This window comes from Coturnix japonica, chromosome Z (genome assembly GCF_001577835.2).
Source record: "Coturnix japonica isolate 7356 chromosome Z, Coturnix japonica 2.1, whole genome shotgun sequence".
NCBI classification, from domain to species: domain Eukaryota; kingdom Metazoa; phylum Chordata; class Aves; order Galliformes; family Phasianidae; genus Coturnix; species Coturnix japonica.
The window spans coordinates 28,892,424-28,911,823 of record NC_029547.1 but is presented as its reverse complement, the minus strand read 5'-3'; the positions used below and the strand labels follow the sequence as shown (position 1 = coordinate 28,911,823).

The 19,400-nt window shown below is 38.5% G+C and overlaps 1 non-coding gene across 1 annotated transcript; it reads right to left on the bottom strand.

The window, feature by feature from the left end:
• Positions 1-18,531: 18,531 nt before the first annotated feature.
• TRNAH-GUG lies at positions 18,532-18,603 on the bottom strand. Its single transcript has one exon. It is a non-coding gene; the product is annotated as a tRNA-His (tRNA).
• Between the last annotated feature and the right edge of the window lie 797 nt (positions 18,604-19,400).

Sequence of the window (19,400 nt, the reverse complement as noted above, 5' to 3'; positions counted from 1 at the left end):
CACAAACTGGAAAACAGCAAGTTCCATACAAACAAGAAAACAATTTTCACTTTGAGGGTGATAGAGCACTGGAGCAGGCTGCCCAGAGGTGGTAGAATTTCCTTCTCTGGAGGTTTTCAAAACCCACCTGGACACTTTCCTGTGCAAACTACTGTAGGAAACTTATTTTAGCAATGTAGCTGGACTAGGTGGCCTCCAAAGGTCCCTTCCAACCATTATGATTTTGTGTTTCTGTGATTCTCTAAAGACAAAAATTAGTTTCTTTGGCTTCAGAACAAGTTGTAGAAAAGGCAGTGTTGTTGTTTGTTTGTTTGTTTGTTTTTATTGTGAATGCTTTAGTTCTGAATAAAAAGCAAACTTCTCTGGCCTTCAGACTCTTTATAAGCTGACTGCCAGAGTATGTTTACACGTGTTACTTTCTTTGCTCCTCTAGAAAGTTATTCGTTTGATTCTGCTTTTTGGGTCAGATTTGCCAATTTATTGAAAGAAAATATGTCCATTGCATGCTAATGTTAGATCTGATATAAGATGCATCTCACTACACATGAGAAAACATGCCTGCTTGTAAGAGATTACCATTTTACAGACCCTTAGTGCAGCTGTGCTAACCCCCAGGTTATTCTTAGAGGTCTTCTGAATTTCTCTGATGCCTTTAGAGGTTGTTTTTTTTTAAATGCTAACTCTGACTTACGTAATCTCAGGGATATGTAGTCTGGAGGACATCAGAAAGAAAAGAAAAAGTACCAAAAAACTCCAATAGCAGACATTGAAATATTTTATTAAGACTTCCCCCATTTAATGTTGTCACAGAAAATATTTCAAAAAAAAAAAAAAAAAAGGGAAAAGAAAAATCACTATGGAAATATCTGGCTTCAGCATGTCTATAGTGTTGCTGTTCTAAATATCTGCTGCATTAAAAGGTACGCTCTATTAATAGAGGATCTGCACTCTTCCCCTGCATAAACAAATACAGCTATGTCCCCTGATTAGGAGCAGAGATATGACATGAAGAAGAAAGCAGTGGCCAGTCCAATCTCATCCCTGCCAACAGACAAGAAGTTAGCTGTAAGGGTATGTGCAATAGGCACAGTGGAGTACTTTTTCAGTGGAATATATGAAGGAAATCCTAACCTGATGGTGACACTGAGCAGTGAGAGTAGATGCTAGAGATAAAAGAAAACTGAAGACAAGTGAACAGCAGCAGTATGGAATATGATAGGACAGGAGGACTTACAGTAGTATTTGCAATAGCCTGAAATCTTGCTGTCAGTTAGACTAGATTGGTTGAACCAATGACAGAAATGATGTTTGGTGTCAGGGGAAAAAAACAAAACAACAACAACACAAAAACAACAATAAAAAAAATCAAAGCAAACAACAACATCAAAAACAGCAAAATATGAGGTCATTCCGAATCAGTGAAAATAACACAATTCTTCTGCTTTCCAACAGTGTCTACTCCAAGTTTTCTGATAATTTGAATAACTATACTGAAACCTGTAAGATAACAACATCACTGTTAGCACCGGCTATTGAGGGAGCATTTCTTGATACACAGGAGGGCTATGAAGGACACTGGCATGCTGGGAAGTGGGCTGATGGTAACTTACTGAGGTTCAACAAGAGGAATGCAAAGCCCTTCACATGGAGAGGGACAATCTCATGCAACAGCACATGCTGGAAGCTGACTGACTTGGAAGCAAACTGGCAAAAAAAGCAACTGAGATCCTTGTGGACACCATCTGAAAGTGACTCAGAAGCATAACCCTGTGACAAAGGTGGTTAATGGTACCCTGGACCATGTTAAATGTTGCTAGCTGGTCCAGTTAGGGGGTCCTCCCCCTCTCTTCTTGATACTGGTGGGGCCACAGTTGGAATTTTGGGTCCAGTTCTGGGTCCCCCAGTACAATACAGACATGGAGTTACCATACAGAGTCCTGCAAGATATGATGTGAAACAATACCTTCAGTAATGTGTTCAGTTTTAGGCCACTCACTACAAGGAGGATATTGAGTTGCTTAAGCATACACAAAGAACAACAAAGCTAGCAAAGAGACTAGACAACAAGAGATGATTGGAGCTGAAGGAGGAGCACTTTAGATTGGAGTAGAGAATCCTCCTATAGCAGCGTAAAAGGGTAATGAGAGTGTGTCTGAAAGACAGTCACACTCATTTTTTATTTCTTAAGTCTTCAAGACAAAGTTTAAGTCAGGTATTAGTATGGTACAAGAGGCTGGGCAAAGGAGAGAACATACAGTGGGGTTTATGAAAAACAGTTCCTAGAGGACCTTAAATTAGAATTGCAAAATAATACAATTTAATGTGGAACATGCTTTCTCTCTGTTTTGGAGACAAGATGATCTGTCCAAGAGAGCTTTCTAGGCTTAATTAGTTACAGTGCCTGGTAAGTACAGAATGTTACAAGCATCTATAAAACTTTGCAGCTTGGAATAGGAACATGTCACATGTCTCAGATACTCTTTGGTTTGTGCACAGCAGCTAGCATACATAGAGTCTAAGCACAGAGAAGATCAAAAGGCCAACTGGAGTTTAAGAAATGTGCATTTTCTTGTGGATTTTTGTTTCATAGCAAAGTTCAAAAAATGAGGGCTTTGTTGTAGACTTTATGAATCATGTTGTTGCATTTCATTATTTAGTTCTGTTTTTCATGGCACTCAGTGTTTTTCCTTAAGCTACTGTTGCAGGCTACAGGTTATATAATTAGCATAATTATGGTTGTATTACAATCATATAATCATAATTAATAAATATTATAATTGTGTAATTATATAGTATCTGTTTTCATTAAGAAAAGAACACACCCAAAGGTAGGTATTCCTTTGTTCTCACTTTCTGCACAACCACCCCAAAAAGGTGCTTTCTTGATGACTTAATGGTTTCACATCAAATCATATGATATTTAAACTCCTTTTGTGCTTTTGAAAGACAGGTCTGAGCAATTTTTCTACCACAGTGGGAAAAACAGATGTGCAAGAGTTATAACGTTATTTCCTATACCATTCAAAATCTTAGTTTCTTTTCACATAAAAGGATGGCTTTTTAATGACTAGAGAAAAATCAGTTGTCTCAGAAAAGGTCTCTTTGCCACTTTGAAGCCATTAATCTCCATCAACAGTTTAACACTCCTTGTAGATAAAGCTTTAACACCATGTCCTTTAAGTGGTGCTTTTAACAAACAATATAGGCAAGAAAATCCATTTCCCTAAAATGAATGGCAAAAATCCAGTAACCAGTCTGATCACCCGGGCTGAACCATACTCCTTCCTGAAGATCCAGCAGAGGGAGTTTATTTCATCCAGTGAAGTTTCCAGTTGAATATTACTTTAATTATTTTAAGTTTGAGGGGAGAAACATTGCCTAACCTAATGCAGAAAGTAAAAATTACATTTAAAAAGTTACTAAATATTAGCATTAATCATTTTCATGTATGTAAGGATACTCATGTAATCTAGTAATAAAAAAAAAGACAGTGCTTTGTATTTTGATGTAATAATTATGTCCTTGTGCTACACTAGGTCTTACGTTTAAAAGTGATGCTCAAAACCAGGACCAATTCTGAAATCTGATTCCTAGTGCAAACGTGTATCATGACAAACATGTCAATTTCTACTTTCTGATTCAATATAATGTTGCAGAGAACAATGACATCTCAGAAATAAATAAAGCTATGAAACTATATTAGTTAGCAGTTATAAAGGGTTAAAGTACTTTAAAACAGTTACTATTGTTGATGCTGTTGTTAAGACATTTAAATTGGAGACACACGTAGGACAATTTTATACTTAGTAGTGTTATGATTATCCTTTCATGTTCAAAACATTTCTCTTTCATCGATGATAAATTTACCCCCCCTAGATTTTAGGGATATAGGAAATATAGAATTATTATATATATACCTGACATCACTTCACAGTTCTAAACCTTTAAAAGCCTCTTACCTCGTCACATGTTAAATATAATTCCGATAGGATTTTTTTTTTTTTTTTTTTTTCATGAAAGAAGGGAAATAATTTTTAGGAAAATGCTGAGGAAAGATTTGGTGAACCATTTATGCTTGCAGAAAAAACTGCGTCACTGTTTTTTTTCTGTCCTAGTATAAATGGTTGTAAAAAATACATATTGAGGGTGGATCCACAGTGAGACAATCCTGATCATATTAATGGACAATATGAATTATTTCATTTGAACACTCAAAATACAGACATAAGTGATGTAATGAACTTGCTTCAGTAAGTGCAAATCCTGCTTGATCAACACAGTGGCCTCCTATTATGGCATAACTGCATTAATGGAGAAGGGAAGAGCCACTGATGCAATCTATCTGGACTTCAGATACGCCTTTGACATGGTACCCCATAATATCCTTCTCTCCAAATTGGAAAGATATGAATTTGATGGGTGGACTGTTCAATGGACAAAGTACTGGCTTCAGGGTTGAATCCAGAGAATGGTGGTCAGTGTCTCAGTGTTTGAATGGAGATCAGTGATGGTTTCCCACAGGGCACAGTACTGGGACCTATACTCCAATGTCTTTGTCAATGACATTGATGATGAGTCAAGTGTACCCTCAGCAAGTTTGCAGATGACACCAAGATCTGATGATGGAAACTTGAAGTATATCAGATAGTGCTTTCCAGCTTAAGGACAAATAGACCAACATCATGAGCCAATGTGGCTGGAAAGTTCCTACAAATTATATCAAGTATGGATGCCATGTCCAGCGACCTGGACAGGCTTGAGTAGAGTGCCCAGGAGGAGCTCATGAGGTTCTACAAAGTCAAGTGCAAGGTTTTGCACCTGCGTCATGGCAACCTCCATAATCTGTACAAGCTGTGGGATGAAAGGATCGAGAACAGCCCTGCCAAAAAGGACCTGGGGTTATGGGTTGATGGCAAGCTGGACATGAGCCAGCAATGTGCCTTCACAGCCCTGAAAGCCAGCTGTATCTTGGGCTACATCAAAAGATGTGCGGCCAGCAGGCCAAGGGAGGTGATCATGTCCCTCTGCTTTGCACTGGTGAGAACTCACCTGGAGTACTGCATCCAGATGTGAAGTCCTCAGTACAGGACAGATGTGGACCTGTTGTAGAACATCCAGAGGAGAGCCACAAAAATGATCTAAGGGATGGAATACCTCTCCTGTGAGTATAGGCTGAGAAAACTCGTGCTGTTCAGTTTGGAGAAGGCTCTGGGGGGGACCTGATAGCAGCCTTTCAGTATCTAAAGGGGAGCTACAGGAAAGAAGGGGACAGACTTTTTAGCAGGGTCTGTGGAGATAGGGGTAATGGTTTCAACTTTAAAGAGGGAAGATTTAGATTGGATATAAGGATGAAGTTGTTTATGATAAGAGTGGCGAGGGACTGGAACAGGTTGCCCAGAGATGTGATGAATACCCCATCCTTGGAGACTTCCAAGGCAAAGCTGGATCAGGCTCTGAGCAACTTGATCTGGCTGTACATGCTCTTCCTCATTGCAGGGGAGTTTAACTAGACAACTGTTATAGGTCCCTTCCAACTCTAAGGATTATGTGATTCTATGATTCTGTAAATCACTATGAAAGCCTGTGCTGGGCTGCTCGTGTGGCCAAACAGTGGCACCCCAAGACCTTAGTGGCAGCAAATGAATGCACCACTGTGACAACCTTCAATTTAAACATCAGTCCCACATTGTTCTGTACCCAGAGACAGAGCACAAAGCCTGACTGGACTAATGTGAATTTGCAGCAACAATCCAAATTTTCTAGAGCACTCTTCTTTGTATTTAATTCAGTCATGGAGATTTGAGTTGCTCACTGATGACTGGAAACATTAATTATCCTGTACTCTACTTTAATTTCTTGCCCCACCTTCCCCAGGAGATGTGGAAGCCTGCTTGTGCTATCCCAGCTCCATTCATTTTCCAAGTACACTTCTGTCCCATGCATAATTACCACTGAAAAACTTAAGTCTTTCTTAGAATTTAACTCAATACAATGTGTACTTATGAGCTTTAAACCAAGGCCAATTTGTGCCAGTTTTTACTTACTGTCTAACCCCTTGCTGAGCTGTGGCCCATTTGTTGGTGCGTGTCTAAGTCAGATCTGACTTTCTCTTGGAGATGCTGGTGGATTGGTTGGGCATCTTGCATGCTCAGAACCATTATATATCTACAGCATAGATTTTATGGAGTGAGTCAACCTCAGGAATCAGAATTTGTTAATAGATATCCATAATTCTGTTCTGAGGTTTAGCCTATGAAATCTTCCAGCTCCCAGCCTGATTCTTAACCTCCCTGTGTTTTGTTATTTCGTGCATATCAGCCAACAAATCAGGCTTTTTAAGAGCAGGTATTCATTAAAAATGTTTATTCAGTGTTAGGAAAATCTCTTTGGGATGAATTGAATGCTGAACAAGGGTCACTGATTAAACTCCTCAAAAAAGTCAGAAGTCTGACATTACCGTACCTGTCCTATAAAAACTCCTCCAAGTAATCTTAATTACCATGCAAATCTGATTCAAACAATGCTTATATCCCACAGTTATTCAGTATGGAAAAAAATCATAAATACGGGATCTTATGCACTTAGCTGCATGTAGCATATTAAACATGATAATCAAGGTACTTTTTAATAATAATATGTGTATGAATTTTGATCGCACGCAGCTCTTGCTCTACGCTAAGTGGTGGCTTTCTTTGCATTCAATAGATGCATTAAGGGGTCTTATCATTTGACCATAATACCTTTCATGCTGACTAGACCAAAATGAAGATAACAAGATGTATGGCTACGAAAGTGTGACTGAAAGGCTATCTTATTCCACATTATATAACTGTTGGAGTAACAAGCAAGAAAGATGTGCTTATTTCCAGCAACATAGCTAGGCATTACTAAAAACCAAAATTTTATTGATGTCATGTATCATGTGCTTGTGAAAAATAGAATTTTAAAAGTGTTATTGTTTTTATTTTCTTTTTCGTTGTTGCTGTTCTGTGAGTCTTGTGCGTTCCACTCCTGATAACCTCGTCCGCGACATACTCGGGTTATGTGACGCAGAGCATTACCACAACATTAGATCAGCAAAGCCTTCTAACATAACTCTCTCGTTGCTGAAAACATTGTACCTCCGTTTCGACCCTGTCTACGTCAGTCGAGACCTCATTATTTTTTGCCAAAAGGTCATTTCCCGAGCCGCCGAACCTGCCTCCCCACTACTGCCCAAGAGGTAACTCCGCGCAGCAATAGTCCTCCAGTGCCACGTCGCAATGTCTCCTCTCTCACGCTCGCTCTTTCAAGCAGAGCCATATGGGGTGATAATTAAAAAAAAAATGTTTTTGAGATTTTTTCGTAATTTGAAAGTATGCTTACATGTCATCCATGATAAAATACAGTTTATACTTGTCATAGGAATGACCTGATAAGTCAGACTTCTTCATACAGTCACTGCTATATTTTTAGAAATGAAATAGCAATAAAATAAAATATTTTTTAAAAGTTTTAAAAAGGGAAGGAAGGAAAGAAGGAAGAAGGAAGAAAGGAAGTGAAGGAAGGAAGGGAAGGAAGAAGGAAGGAGGAAGGAGGATAGGAAGGAAGGTAAGGAAGGAAGGAAGGAAGGAAGGGAAGGAAGAGGAAGGAAGGAAGAAGGAAGGAAGGAAGAAGGAAGGAAGGAAGAAGGAAGGAAGGAAGAAGAAGAAGGAAGGAAGGAGGAAGGAAGGAAGGAAGGAAGGAAGGAAGGAAGGAAGGAAGGAAGGAAGGAAGGAAGGAAGGAAGGAAGGAAGGGAAAGAAAATATTCTGAATCAGATCTTTCTTACTGAGTTATTCTTGCTCATGTACTGAATGTTATTTTAAATTAAATTTCCATAGGAACAAAAGAAGAAGAAGAATAAGAACTGCAGTGTGAGCTGCATGCTTCTGGTTATCGTGTTAGAAGATGTCTATGCAAGGAGATCTTAAGGTACAACTGGACTTCCATAATGCCTCCTGTAACTACTTCCATGTCTACTGCCTAGATTACATCATCTCTTGTTGCAATAGCTGGAAAATTATAGCTGTTTAAAATTACAGCTCTCTTTTCCTAGAGTATCTGGGTTCCTATGATAATTTTATACAGGTTGTACTGGAGCACTCTATCTCCTCCTTTTACAGATGAACCTCAGCTTTTCAAAAAGTCAGTCTCAAACTGAACACTTCCTCACTTATCTCACTCACAGAAACTGGTCTTGAAAGATCAAGGCTTCCTAATAAGCATGCTCTTAGGTGTGTAGCACTGCTGTATTCAGTACTTGTGGGAGCTGCCGGGAACTGTATTCTAGAAAGCTGGCTAACAATGACAGCTTTGACTACAAAGAAATAGTTACTTTATTACGTAATTTTTTAATTATTATTTTGTTAGCTTTATTATAAATAAAGTCATCGTGGTCCCAAATTCAATATAGACATCAAATGCCCAGCTTAATTAAATCAGTAATAAGATGAAATATTTTATTAAATGTGACCCCTAGGATGTAGCCTAATTTAGCATAAACATACCATAGCTGAATGCTTTGACCTCCACATCTGTTACCATATACATTGTGATGAGGTATCTAGTTCATAGCGTTGGTCATGACAATATAGGTGGTGCTTTGTAGACCATCTGCAAGTAAGGGTTTGTGACTCCCCTAAGCAGCCACTGTATCAAAGAATATGTTGTTTGTCCTTTTACCTCCTGGTTACCTTTTCCATACAAAAGCTGTGAATCTTTAAGGAAGCAATTAAGTTAAATGTGGCTTCCATAAATATTTTCCTTAGTTACTTGCTGGAAAATTTTCTTCTGAAGAAGTGCAGATAGAGTACTGTTTGGACAGCCAAGCAATTACAATTTCTTGGCTCTTCTGCACTGAGACACCCAAAGGCCTAAGAACACTGTAAGTGGGACTTTGCTTTTCAGTTTAACAGATGAGCTTGACTGTAGCTGCCCACACATATGCACAAAATCTGGGTGTAAAAGATACAATTTCAAGCCAGGAATCTCCAGACAATGGCCTGCTCCTGCCTGACATGCTCACTACAGAAGGAGATAACCACTGTTTTGTCTTGTAGCTAGAATGATTTTAAAACCAAAAAAAGTAAAATAAACGCTGGACATGAATGAAAATGAGCTTTGGCATGTATTTGCAGGCAGACTGATATGCAGATGAATAGGATAGGATAAGCTGGTGCTGCCTTTAGTTGACTGTTACCATTCCTCTTGTTTCTTCATTACACTGTGTGTGACAAATCTCTGCATTGGAAGAATTCTAACTGATTAGGGTTGTATGATGCAGAATCTTTATAGATTATCTCAGGCTCACATAGATTTGCCACAGGATTTCCTTAAAGGTGGGTTTAATATCCAACAAAACTGTTTATACACTAAGAAAATTCATGTCAAAATGAAAAGCATTCAGTAGCTATTGCACTAAGCTAGTACTAACATCAGACAAGAAGTTCATAGAAGAAGTAATTTTGAAAAGCAAGATCAACCTATAATTTTAAATAATAAAAATATAGTAATTGTAAATAGCATTATGAACCTCAGATTTCGATAAAATAGGTTTTATTAAATGTCTATTGAAAAAAACTCTAATATGCTTCAAACCCAAGTATTTTTACTGTAAAGTGTTACATGGCTTACATGTCCTAGTCATATTGCAGACTGCATTGGCCTCATGTAATCTGGACATATATAAAATAAAACAAAATAAAATAAAATAAAATAAAATAAAATAAAATAAAATAAAATAAAATAAAATAAAATAAAGAATCCCCAATTTCTAGATTTTACCCAGCTGCAAGAATAATGCTATGTCACATGGGCTTAGCTCAAAGGGTAAGAACTTTTCAGGTTCATTTAATGATACAATATAATCAAGAAGATTTCAGTACCAGAAGGCCAGGATTCTTAATTTCAATTCTGAACTAATTAAACTTTTAGCTACATTTTAACAACCACAGTCAGTTAAAAATAATAATGATAATAATAACTAACATGCTATCAAGCTAAAGAGTCCTGAGAAGTACAAGTTTTGTTGTTAGACATGCTGAATGTTTTTACCTTTCTGCCAGTAACAGCCATTCAGGTTCAAAAGTTACAAATGCACAAACAGAATCAAAGGCAGAGACGTACTCACTAATTTTACATACAAGCGTTTGAGATTAAAATGTCAATGGCTTTAAAAATCACTCCTTTTCTTGATTGTTAAATAATGCCAAGCAAACAGTAGGTTTGCATTGGGTTTTCTGACGCTAGTCTGGTTTGGTTTCTACAAAAGAGAAATAGTGTAGGTACAGAGAAGTAGATTACTGGGCTGCTAGAAGGCCCAAATATGAAATAGGCATTTTATCAGCATGAGACCTTCTGTGAGCACTGCAGATGGAAAAGTCCTTTATTTAGCACATAGAATCTTAGAAATCAATGCCAAAAAAGGCTGTATATGTGTGCTTAGGTGCAGAAATGCGTACTTGTGAACTATTAAAATAATTTGGACTATTGGATCAAAGCCACATCACTGCAAATACTTGAACAAGATAAAATCCTAGAAACAGGACCAATTTGGTGCACAATTGTGTATATTTTTATTATTATACCAATGCATGCAACCAACTACATTGTGTGGAATTGTTAAAGAAAGGAAAGGAAAAAGAGCATAGCCTGAGCAGACTGACAAACTGACATCTTTTTATTTGTTTGTGGTTAGTGGAAGAAAAATTAACTTAATCCTTTCTTTTTTCCAAACCATAGGGAGTTGGCTGAAACAATGTAGTCTGTATTCATCCGCTCTGGCAAAAAGAGAAGTTATAAAAATTCCATGCAGCCTTGCTAATCTACACATTTAACCATTCATACCCATCACTTGGCTTCTCTTACTCCCAGCAAAAATGTAACACATGCCTATACTGGGCAAGATTCATGTTAGAAAGCCTTTGGCAATTCTGCAAATATAGAAGACATTTAAAGTTGTCCTACATGTTTTAGTACCAACTAGGAAGCTCAACCTCTAGCTGTTGCTCACTCCTCCTGCTCACACAGGCTTTGCTGATGTTAATATCAAAGGTTGTCAAGCTTTCAGACTCCCATTTATTGGCAGCCATGGGCTCCCTCTGCTCAACTGCCTGTGCTGTTAAGCACAGACACACATTTTAGAAATCTTTAAAAAATAATGATTTGCAAGCACTGACATTTTATCTTAGTTGACAGGTTTGTGTTGGGTTTTTTGCTGTTGGTTTGTTGTTGTCGTCGTTGTTCTGTTTTGGTTTTTGCTTTTGGTTTTGTTTTGTTTTGTTGTCTTTCCATATAATAAAAGTACCACTGAGAATGGCTGGCCCCTGTAAAGTCCCACAGTCCCACTGTGGCTCAAGCAGGGTAAGCCACAGTGCATTGCTCAGAACTTTGACCAGTTGGGTATTGGCATTTATTATGAGTATTCTCAGAGTATCCAGAGATGGAGACTCCACAGCCTCTCCAAGCAACCTGGTCTGGTGTTCAAATGTTCTCATAGAAAATATGTTTTTCTTAAATTTAAATGGAATTTTCTGTATTTCAGCTGGTGCCCATTGTCTACTGTCCAATCTGTGCATGAAACAGAAAAGATACTGGCTCCATCTTTTATTTACCCTCACATCAGTTACTTATGCACTTTGTTAAGATCTCCTCCCATGCCTTTATTTTCCTGAGCATAAGATCTCCCTGCTTTCTCAGCCTCTTCAGTCTCCAGCCCTTCATCCTTTGAGCAGACCTTTACTGAACTGCACATGTCCATGTCTCTCCTGTACTGTGGGGCCCAGCAGTGGACACCCAGATGTGTCTCATCAGTGCTGAGTAGAGAAGAAAGATTGCTTCCCTTCACCTGTTGCCAGTACTCTGCCAAATGCAGACACAGATGCTGTTGGCCTTCCTTGCCATGAGGACACATTTCTGCCTCATGGCCCACTTATTATTGACCAGAATTCCCAGCACATTTACTGACATACTGCTTTCCAGTCAGCCAGCTCTGTGCTGGTGCATGAGAATATTCTTCCTAGAGTGTAGGGCTTAGTACTTCTCTTTAATGGGCTTCATGAGCATCCTGTCAGCCCGTATCTGTGGCTTGTTGAGGTTCTTCTGAATGGCAGCACAGCCATCTGGTATACCCACAATTCCTCCCACTTTTCTAACTAATTAACAAAATTGTGAATAAACTTGCTATTATCAATCTTCTCTTGTTATCACTGTCTGACACAAAATTAGATAGTGAGATTCAATGGTAGATATCATATCTTTAATAAAGACAATTATTAGAACAAATATACTATGAACGCTTATGTTTTGAAACATTAACACTCAAACTACAGCAGAAATCTTTCTCTTATGGCTCAGTGCTGTCAACATTTGATATTGTAGTCTAAATGTAATTTTTCTGCCATGTCTATTCAAAATCTGTCACAATGTGCCAGCTTGCTGTGACAATCCAATGGCTGGTAGTGTGTGCTGTGGCTACAGCAACCTTGGTTCAAATCTGACTTGCAGCAGGAGGGAAACATCCGTTTTTACACTTACTTTTCAACAGCTTTTAAAATAAATACATAACTTTGAATGTCCTTTCACCACATTTTCCTCATCACTATGCAGTGTGCTGAAAATGAAAAGATTTGCACTCCCATGGCATTGTACATTTGGACATATACATTGGCCAAACAACACAGTGAATGATTTCCTCTCTGGACTGCTACTGCCAAAAGAAGCTGGAATATTTTCTGTTCCAGTAACATCTGTGTCAGTCTTCTCTGCACACTCTTCAGTCAGCTATGCTGGTTTTGAGGTGGGAGATGCCCAGGTGTGCCACAACAGCACAGGTACACACATGAGGAGGCCAGCACCACCACCTGCCAAGCTGTAACCACGCTGTGCAAGGTAACGCTGCTTGCATAGCTCAACCAGAGGGGACAGCAGACATGACACAGTGGTCACTATCCTCTGCTAGTTGCTGTATGTCTCCTTTTGTGTGATTTCAAGCAGTTGATGCTGAAGTTGTGTACTAACGTGATTATATTTTCACTGAGTTCAATATATCTCCTTTCTCTCTGCCAACAGAGATATTATTTCTTTCTATCATTTGTCCCAAAGATGACTCAAATAAAAAAAAAAAATTAAAAAATCAGGAATAAGCAGCAAAGCAGACATAAAATTATATGCAATTAATTTCTTTGTTGTGAGAAGATTTTGTATCTTTCTTATAGGTATGGTGTACATAAAGGGCCATTAATCAAAAGCAGTGAATAGGAGTCATCATGAGTCATCATGTTTAGATCTGAAATTTGGTTAAAGACAAGCAAACTACTCCTGGGAAAGCACAGTAATTATTCTGGGGGGAGGATGATGTGGCTGGGAGGATTCTGCAAAGAAAGGAAAAGTTCAGACATGATTCTCTGTCTAACCAGTGTTCACTCACCATCCTTAAGCTGCCTTGTGGGTGCTGCTGTTCACTGGGACAAGGGTGTTAGAAACTGGTGGCCTTCCAGTCTGGGAATGGTGAGATGAGGAAGTTAGCTGGGACATACAAGGAAACAGTTTTCAGGAAACATTCCCACGTGCCTATGGATAGGCACTTTCTTATTGAAAGAACACAGCTTTACTACACAGAAGATGATAAAAAATGTATATGTGAACAAATCGTATGACCAATTCTGATTTCATCATTAGATATCTACGTGTTTTGCTCAATGATGTAAAAGCTATTTATTTTCCAAATGATTTGGAACACCCTAGGCACACAGACTGACTACAAGTTTAAAGAAACAGCAGGGATTTTTAAAAATGGATAAGCCAACAATATTTGTTTATGGGAAAGGACTGTTTATAAGAGTTGAGAGTGGGATCTCAAAAGCTCTCCTTAATGAAGAGTGTACATCCTTCTGAGGTCAAACCCTATCCAGACATCGAGATATAGGCTTCCCAGCTCTTGGCAAAGTTTTTCTAGGTATCTATCCAGGGTTCAGTAAGGAACAAAGACTATCTTGAAGCTATTAAGATGAAAAATAATTTCTTGTTAAGCAGGAGTCAGGTTAACTGTGAAGACTAGTAAGGAATAGTTCAGTCCAGTGAATTCATCTTAGTAAACAAGTAATGGGAAGGACAATATGGCAACAAAATAAAAGCAGTTCAGCTGCCAGTGGATGAAATTAAAATCTCTTTCCAAAATTAATTTCAATTTTTATATCTTGTGATTGAGAAGAGGATTTCTAATTGTACACTAGTTTCCTTACCGTTGCTTTAGTTAAAAAATAAATTCTAACTTTTCCTTTCCAAATCTAACAGTAAAACACTAATTTACTCCATGTGGTTTTCATACAAATGCCTTCATGGTTATATCATAAAGAAGTTTTATTCTCTGTGCCAATACAAAGGTCAGTACACCTTCTCACCTTCAGCAGCACAGTGAAAAATGGCAGCAGTGCTGAACTCAGTGTAACTACATTCTAAAAATATATGCCAGATTTTCCTGAAGATAGGCTTTTCACTCCAAAAAAACTTGGAGAGTTTTGGAGTTCTGGAGAGAAAAATAAGCATTATCAGGGACTGAATCGACTATTCTTTTTTTAAGGAGTGAATCGGGACCTTGGGAGCACCAGATCTAACCTGTGAATGCCGGGATCCACAAGAAAAACGGACAAGAAATGATGCAGTGACCATATTGTTGGCTCCATACATAATTCAAGTGCAAAAGGTGATAGCAGACAATGGTTTAGCAGCACAGTTACAGTGATCAGATCACTGCTACAGAAAATATCTGCCCTACTAACAAGGCACATCAACACTCTTCTTCCATTCTCAAAGATTTTAAAGACGCCATGTCCTGGGATCCCTTTGACAATGAAATTCCTTTCAAAGAATATCACAGTGCCATCTGAGTCATTTTTTGGCATAGAGAAACCATATGCAATACTTTATATAAGAGCGTAGGAAAAAGATTTGAAACATTAAGCACAGGAATTACACTCACAAAGCTTTTTAAAAGAGACTTCCATCAGATGTGTTCAGTTCTAACCTGAAGAACCGATTTTAAGCTAGTAAAATTCCAGACAAAAAGGACACATTTATAAAATCTTTTTAAGAAAAGACAGGAAATTTGGAATTCAAGAGGTATAAAGTCACAGAGAAAGCAAAAACAGGGCAATATATAACATTGTTTATACTTGGTTTGGACATTTGGTTGCCATGAGACTTGTGCTGAAAGCTTCATCTAGCAGAAAACCAGGCCCAGCTCAGTAGTTTGAAAGGCAGTGCAGAAAGCTGTGGGATTCAAGCATGAGCCAAAGCTTAACCCAAAGTGGTACAAATTGAAAGGTTCAGAAATTGACCACAGCCTTCACATGTGTTCCAGTACAGCTGTTTATGAGTATGAGTGACTGCTGGAACTTTACAAGTAAGAAGCCACACAGTTTTACTTAGAGAGCAGGAAATGTTTTCTTTCAAGAAACACCGAAGATGCATTGTGGGGAAAGCTACAGAACTGCAGCATCAGGCATTGTTTATGCAGTTGTGTTTACACATCAGGCTCAGGAATCTCATTCCCTGCCAGATTTTCTCCAATTACTACCCATCTAGTAATAGTACCCAGTAAACTCAGAGCTGAATTTCCAGAGGTAAAACCATCCCACCTGCGAAATTAATTCCTGGCATTCTTTGCTAAAGCGCAACCAGCTATTCAAGCTATCGGGAGTTCTCTTTACCACAGAAGATCTCCTTTCAAAGAGTCTTCTTGACCAGAGCCCTTTGAAAGGATTTCAGAGGGGACCTATAAAAGTTTTAATATGAGCTGCAGTCTTGTAAAGAGAATGAAAAACAGAATTAATTTGATTTGATGGCTGCAGATTCAAAACAGCCACTGCTTTCTATCCTGCTCAACACCTGATATGAACATCAGACTGCATACAACCAGCTCTGCTGCACACAATAACAAAGAGAGAAGAAAAGAAATAACCTTCAGGTTCAGCTGATCTTTCAGTAATTTTTAAGTCTCCCTGTTCAGCATTGCTTCCTTAAGAACTAGGCTTTTTTCTTCATAGTTCAAAAACACCTGCAGCAGCTTTTAAAAAATAAGGTTGAGACACAATAACAAGAAAGGAATATCTTCCTGAGAGCATCCTATTAAATGTGGTGCCAGAATGTGTATTAGGTAGACTATGGTTATGAAAATAAACACAAATATGTCTTGATGTATTTTCATTCTATGCAGAACACGCCATGCACAAGAACAGTAGTAGGCACAAACCCTAAAGATCTGCAGAGAAAGACATGCACTTGCTGCCTTGTTTTTAAAATACTGTTAATCTTTTCCCACCAGATAGATCAGCTTGCTCCACAAAGCCAGAGAAGGCTGCAGAAGTAAAATCTTCTCTTTGGACTTCAAGGAAATAAAAGCAAAACTCCACAGTGTTTCAGTAATAGATTTTTCCTAAAACTGAATCCTTTCCAATTATTTTAATCTCACATTATTAAATCAGAGTTTCCGACTCAAAAAGTGCTATCTGGACATGCTTGCTAGGAATCAGGGCGTGCACACTGCAGAAGCATGCAGGTAATTCTTTGTACAGTTGGAGGTTCTAAATCAGTGACAGGATTAAACCTCTGTTTCCTATTCTGTTATGCTGATATCCCTACACATTGTTTTGCACTAAAGTTTTTGTTTTATTTTCCCCAAGAAGATGGAAAAAAATCATCAATATTTTTTCAGGAAATGGGATGTAGAAAGCCACTTACATTAGCATGAAGTTGAGTGTGAATTTTGATTCTCTTGTGAAGGGAACAAGTAATAGGAGGTGGAATTGGTAAGGAAAATTACTAACCTACCTATATTGTTCTTGCTATCAGTTTGTATTGCTACCATTGAGCTTAGAGTATGGTTATCAGTATCAACACAAGAAAAGTAGAGCAAGCTTCCAATTAACTCATCACAAAACACCAAAATGAAAATTTGAATTACTGAGTATAAAGAAGCATGTATCAAGGAGCTTTGAGGTCAAGCAGGGATGAACCTTGAGTGTTTTGTCTCAGCATGATGTGGAAGCAGAGCAGAATTCCAGGCTCTACAGTGCTGTGATTTAAATTCAAGGACTCCATTCATAAGAATGCTTCAAAGAACATATGCACCTGTGAGGAGTTACTCTACTGTCTGTTTATAAAATGTAACAAAGCAGAAGACGAAACAGAGAGATAGGAAGAAGGACAGAGTTTAAAAGATGATCCTTCTTGCCTTTACACTAGAGCACGTTGTTTGCTTTCTTTTGGGAAATCAGTCACATCCACTTTGTCAATCAAACCAAGAAATGGAGAGCTAATTGCTTAGATTCTTAAAAGGCTGAGTGATATTTAGGCAAGAAGTCTGAGGCCAACCAGAGGAATACCAACCAGAGTCCTAAAAACACAGCAGCAAGAGCTGCCTTGATCCTGGGGAAGTCAGAAGATGTTGAGAGTCACCAACTTACTACACCCAAACTGGGGCACCTGAGTTTACAACTGCCAAAGGGGAGTTGCCCTCCAAAGCTACAGAGCTTCTGCTTCTTTCCTGTTATCACTGCAAAGAATGTTGTTTCATTTCCTCACCAGGTGTGAGTGCAAGGAAAGATCCTCCTCAGTTCCAGAGAGACATGCCCCTGTCCTTCATGAACTGTGAGAGCTGGCCCATTGTGGAAGCTTGAGGCCAGCTCAGTCTGGTTGAGACATCATCCATTACGCAAAGAATTGATAGATGTCCCACCAAATGTGAACACAACAGCAAGAGAAAAACTGTTCTTGTTTTTTTCTTCTTATAAAATTAAAGAACCAATTACCAGAAACTCCATTCAGTGGCATGCAAATAATCTGATAAACTCCATAATAAGGGGCTTTTATTAATCCAGTTATTACCAGCTATGTAATTTTGTTGTCATATTGTCATTATGACACAAATTGCCTTTAGTTACAGTAAATTGATAAAATCTATGTGGTTTTAGAAATCTTCAGTCTGAGAACCTGAGCCCATGTTACTCAGTGATGTAAAGTAGATAAGGAAATCCAAAGGGAAGGGCTGGAATCAATGCCAGGTGATGGCGTCTCTCATCTGTCACCAGCACAAGCCTCCTAACAGCAACTCTGCCTAGGGAAGTGGGATTTCCATATCTGTCAATGACCTATTTCCAAGAAATTCAGGCTTTTGTATTAGATCTAACAAAGGTGAAAACCAAACTGCCTTAATTGGTCAGTCCAGATCTTAAGTAGCTGCACTTAACAGAAATTACACACTCACTGTGTTGCTGTATTTATCACAATACCCATCAACTTTTAAATTAAAATAAATAAATAAATAAAACTAAAAATCGCATTTGGCAACAGGATTACTGAGCTAGTATTTGTGTCACATAAATATTTCAGCAAAACATTCCCATAAAAGCTGCAATCTCCGCTTACTTTTGCTGTCTTAATATTTGTCATCACTGATAGGTAGTTTCTGATAGGCAGCCTGTAATTACAGCTCTCCAAAAGATACCCTTCAGTTTGCCGTGACTCGGATTTGAACCGAGGTTGCTGCGGCCACAACGCAGAGTACTAACCACTATACGATCACGGCAAGCTATCAGAACACTGCACAAATCCCCTACTTCACCGTAGTGGTCCGTAAAATTTATACAAATGGTGCCACCTACAGTAGACACTAAGTTTTAGCAGCAGCAGTTTCTAGGTATTTTTACAAGCAATTAAACACTACGGTCTTCTCAGAATTGCCTCCAGATATTTCTTTCCTTTCTATTAATTGTCCACGCTATCACAACTTCCCAGAAACAGGCTCAGAAGCATTATGGAGCTATATATCCTTCTCTTGTCTCCCACATATTTTCAGAGAGCATTTTTCTCCTGTTTTATCAGTGTTAGGGAAAGCAAAGTCATGGTGTCCCAGCTGACTCCTTGCACTGTGCTCAGAAAGTAGCTGAGCATGTTTTATACACCTTTTCTAAAAGTTATTATTATATTTTTCACTCTTTGAGTTTTCGTTTTTTGGGTTTTTGGGTTTTTTTTGTCTAAAAAAAATCTTAAGACAAGTATTTTTTATTCTGTTCAGAAGCAAGCTTTGGGAAAAATATTTCTTTTGTTCAAGATTGAATCTCTGGTCAGAAAAACAAACAAGGAAAAAAATTGGGAGACCATCCTACCCCTAAAATAGCCAACAGCTTCATGCAGGCAGGTCTGGAAGAAGGAAGACTTGAAGCAGATACCAACAACAGCTCTGCCCTCTCACTTTCAAGGGCATTCTCTACCTATCAGGTCACTAGTCGATGCAAGGGAATATTTCCCAATGTCTCCAGTCCTAACTTTTCCGCTGCCTGTTAGCACAAGCAGGGGACAAGCCTCAATCTGCTCATCTGTGTT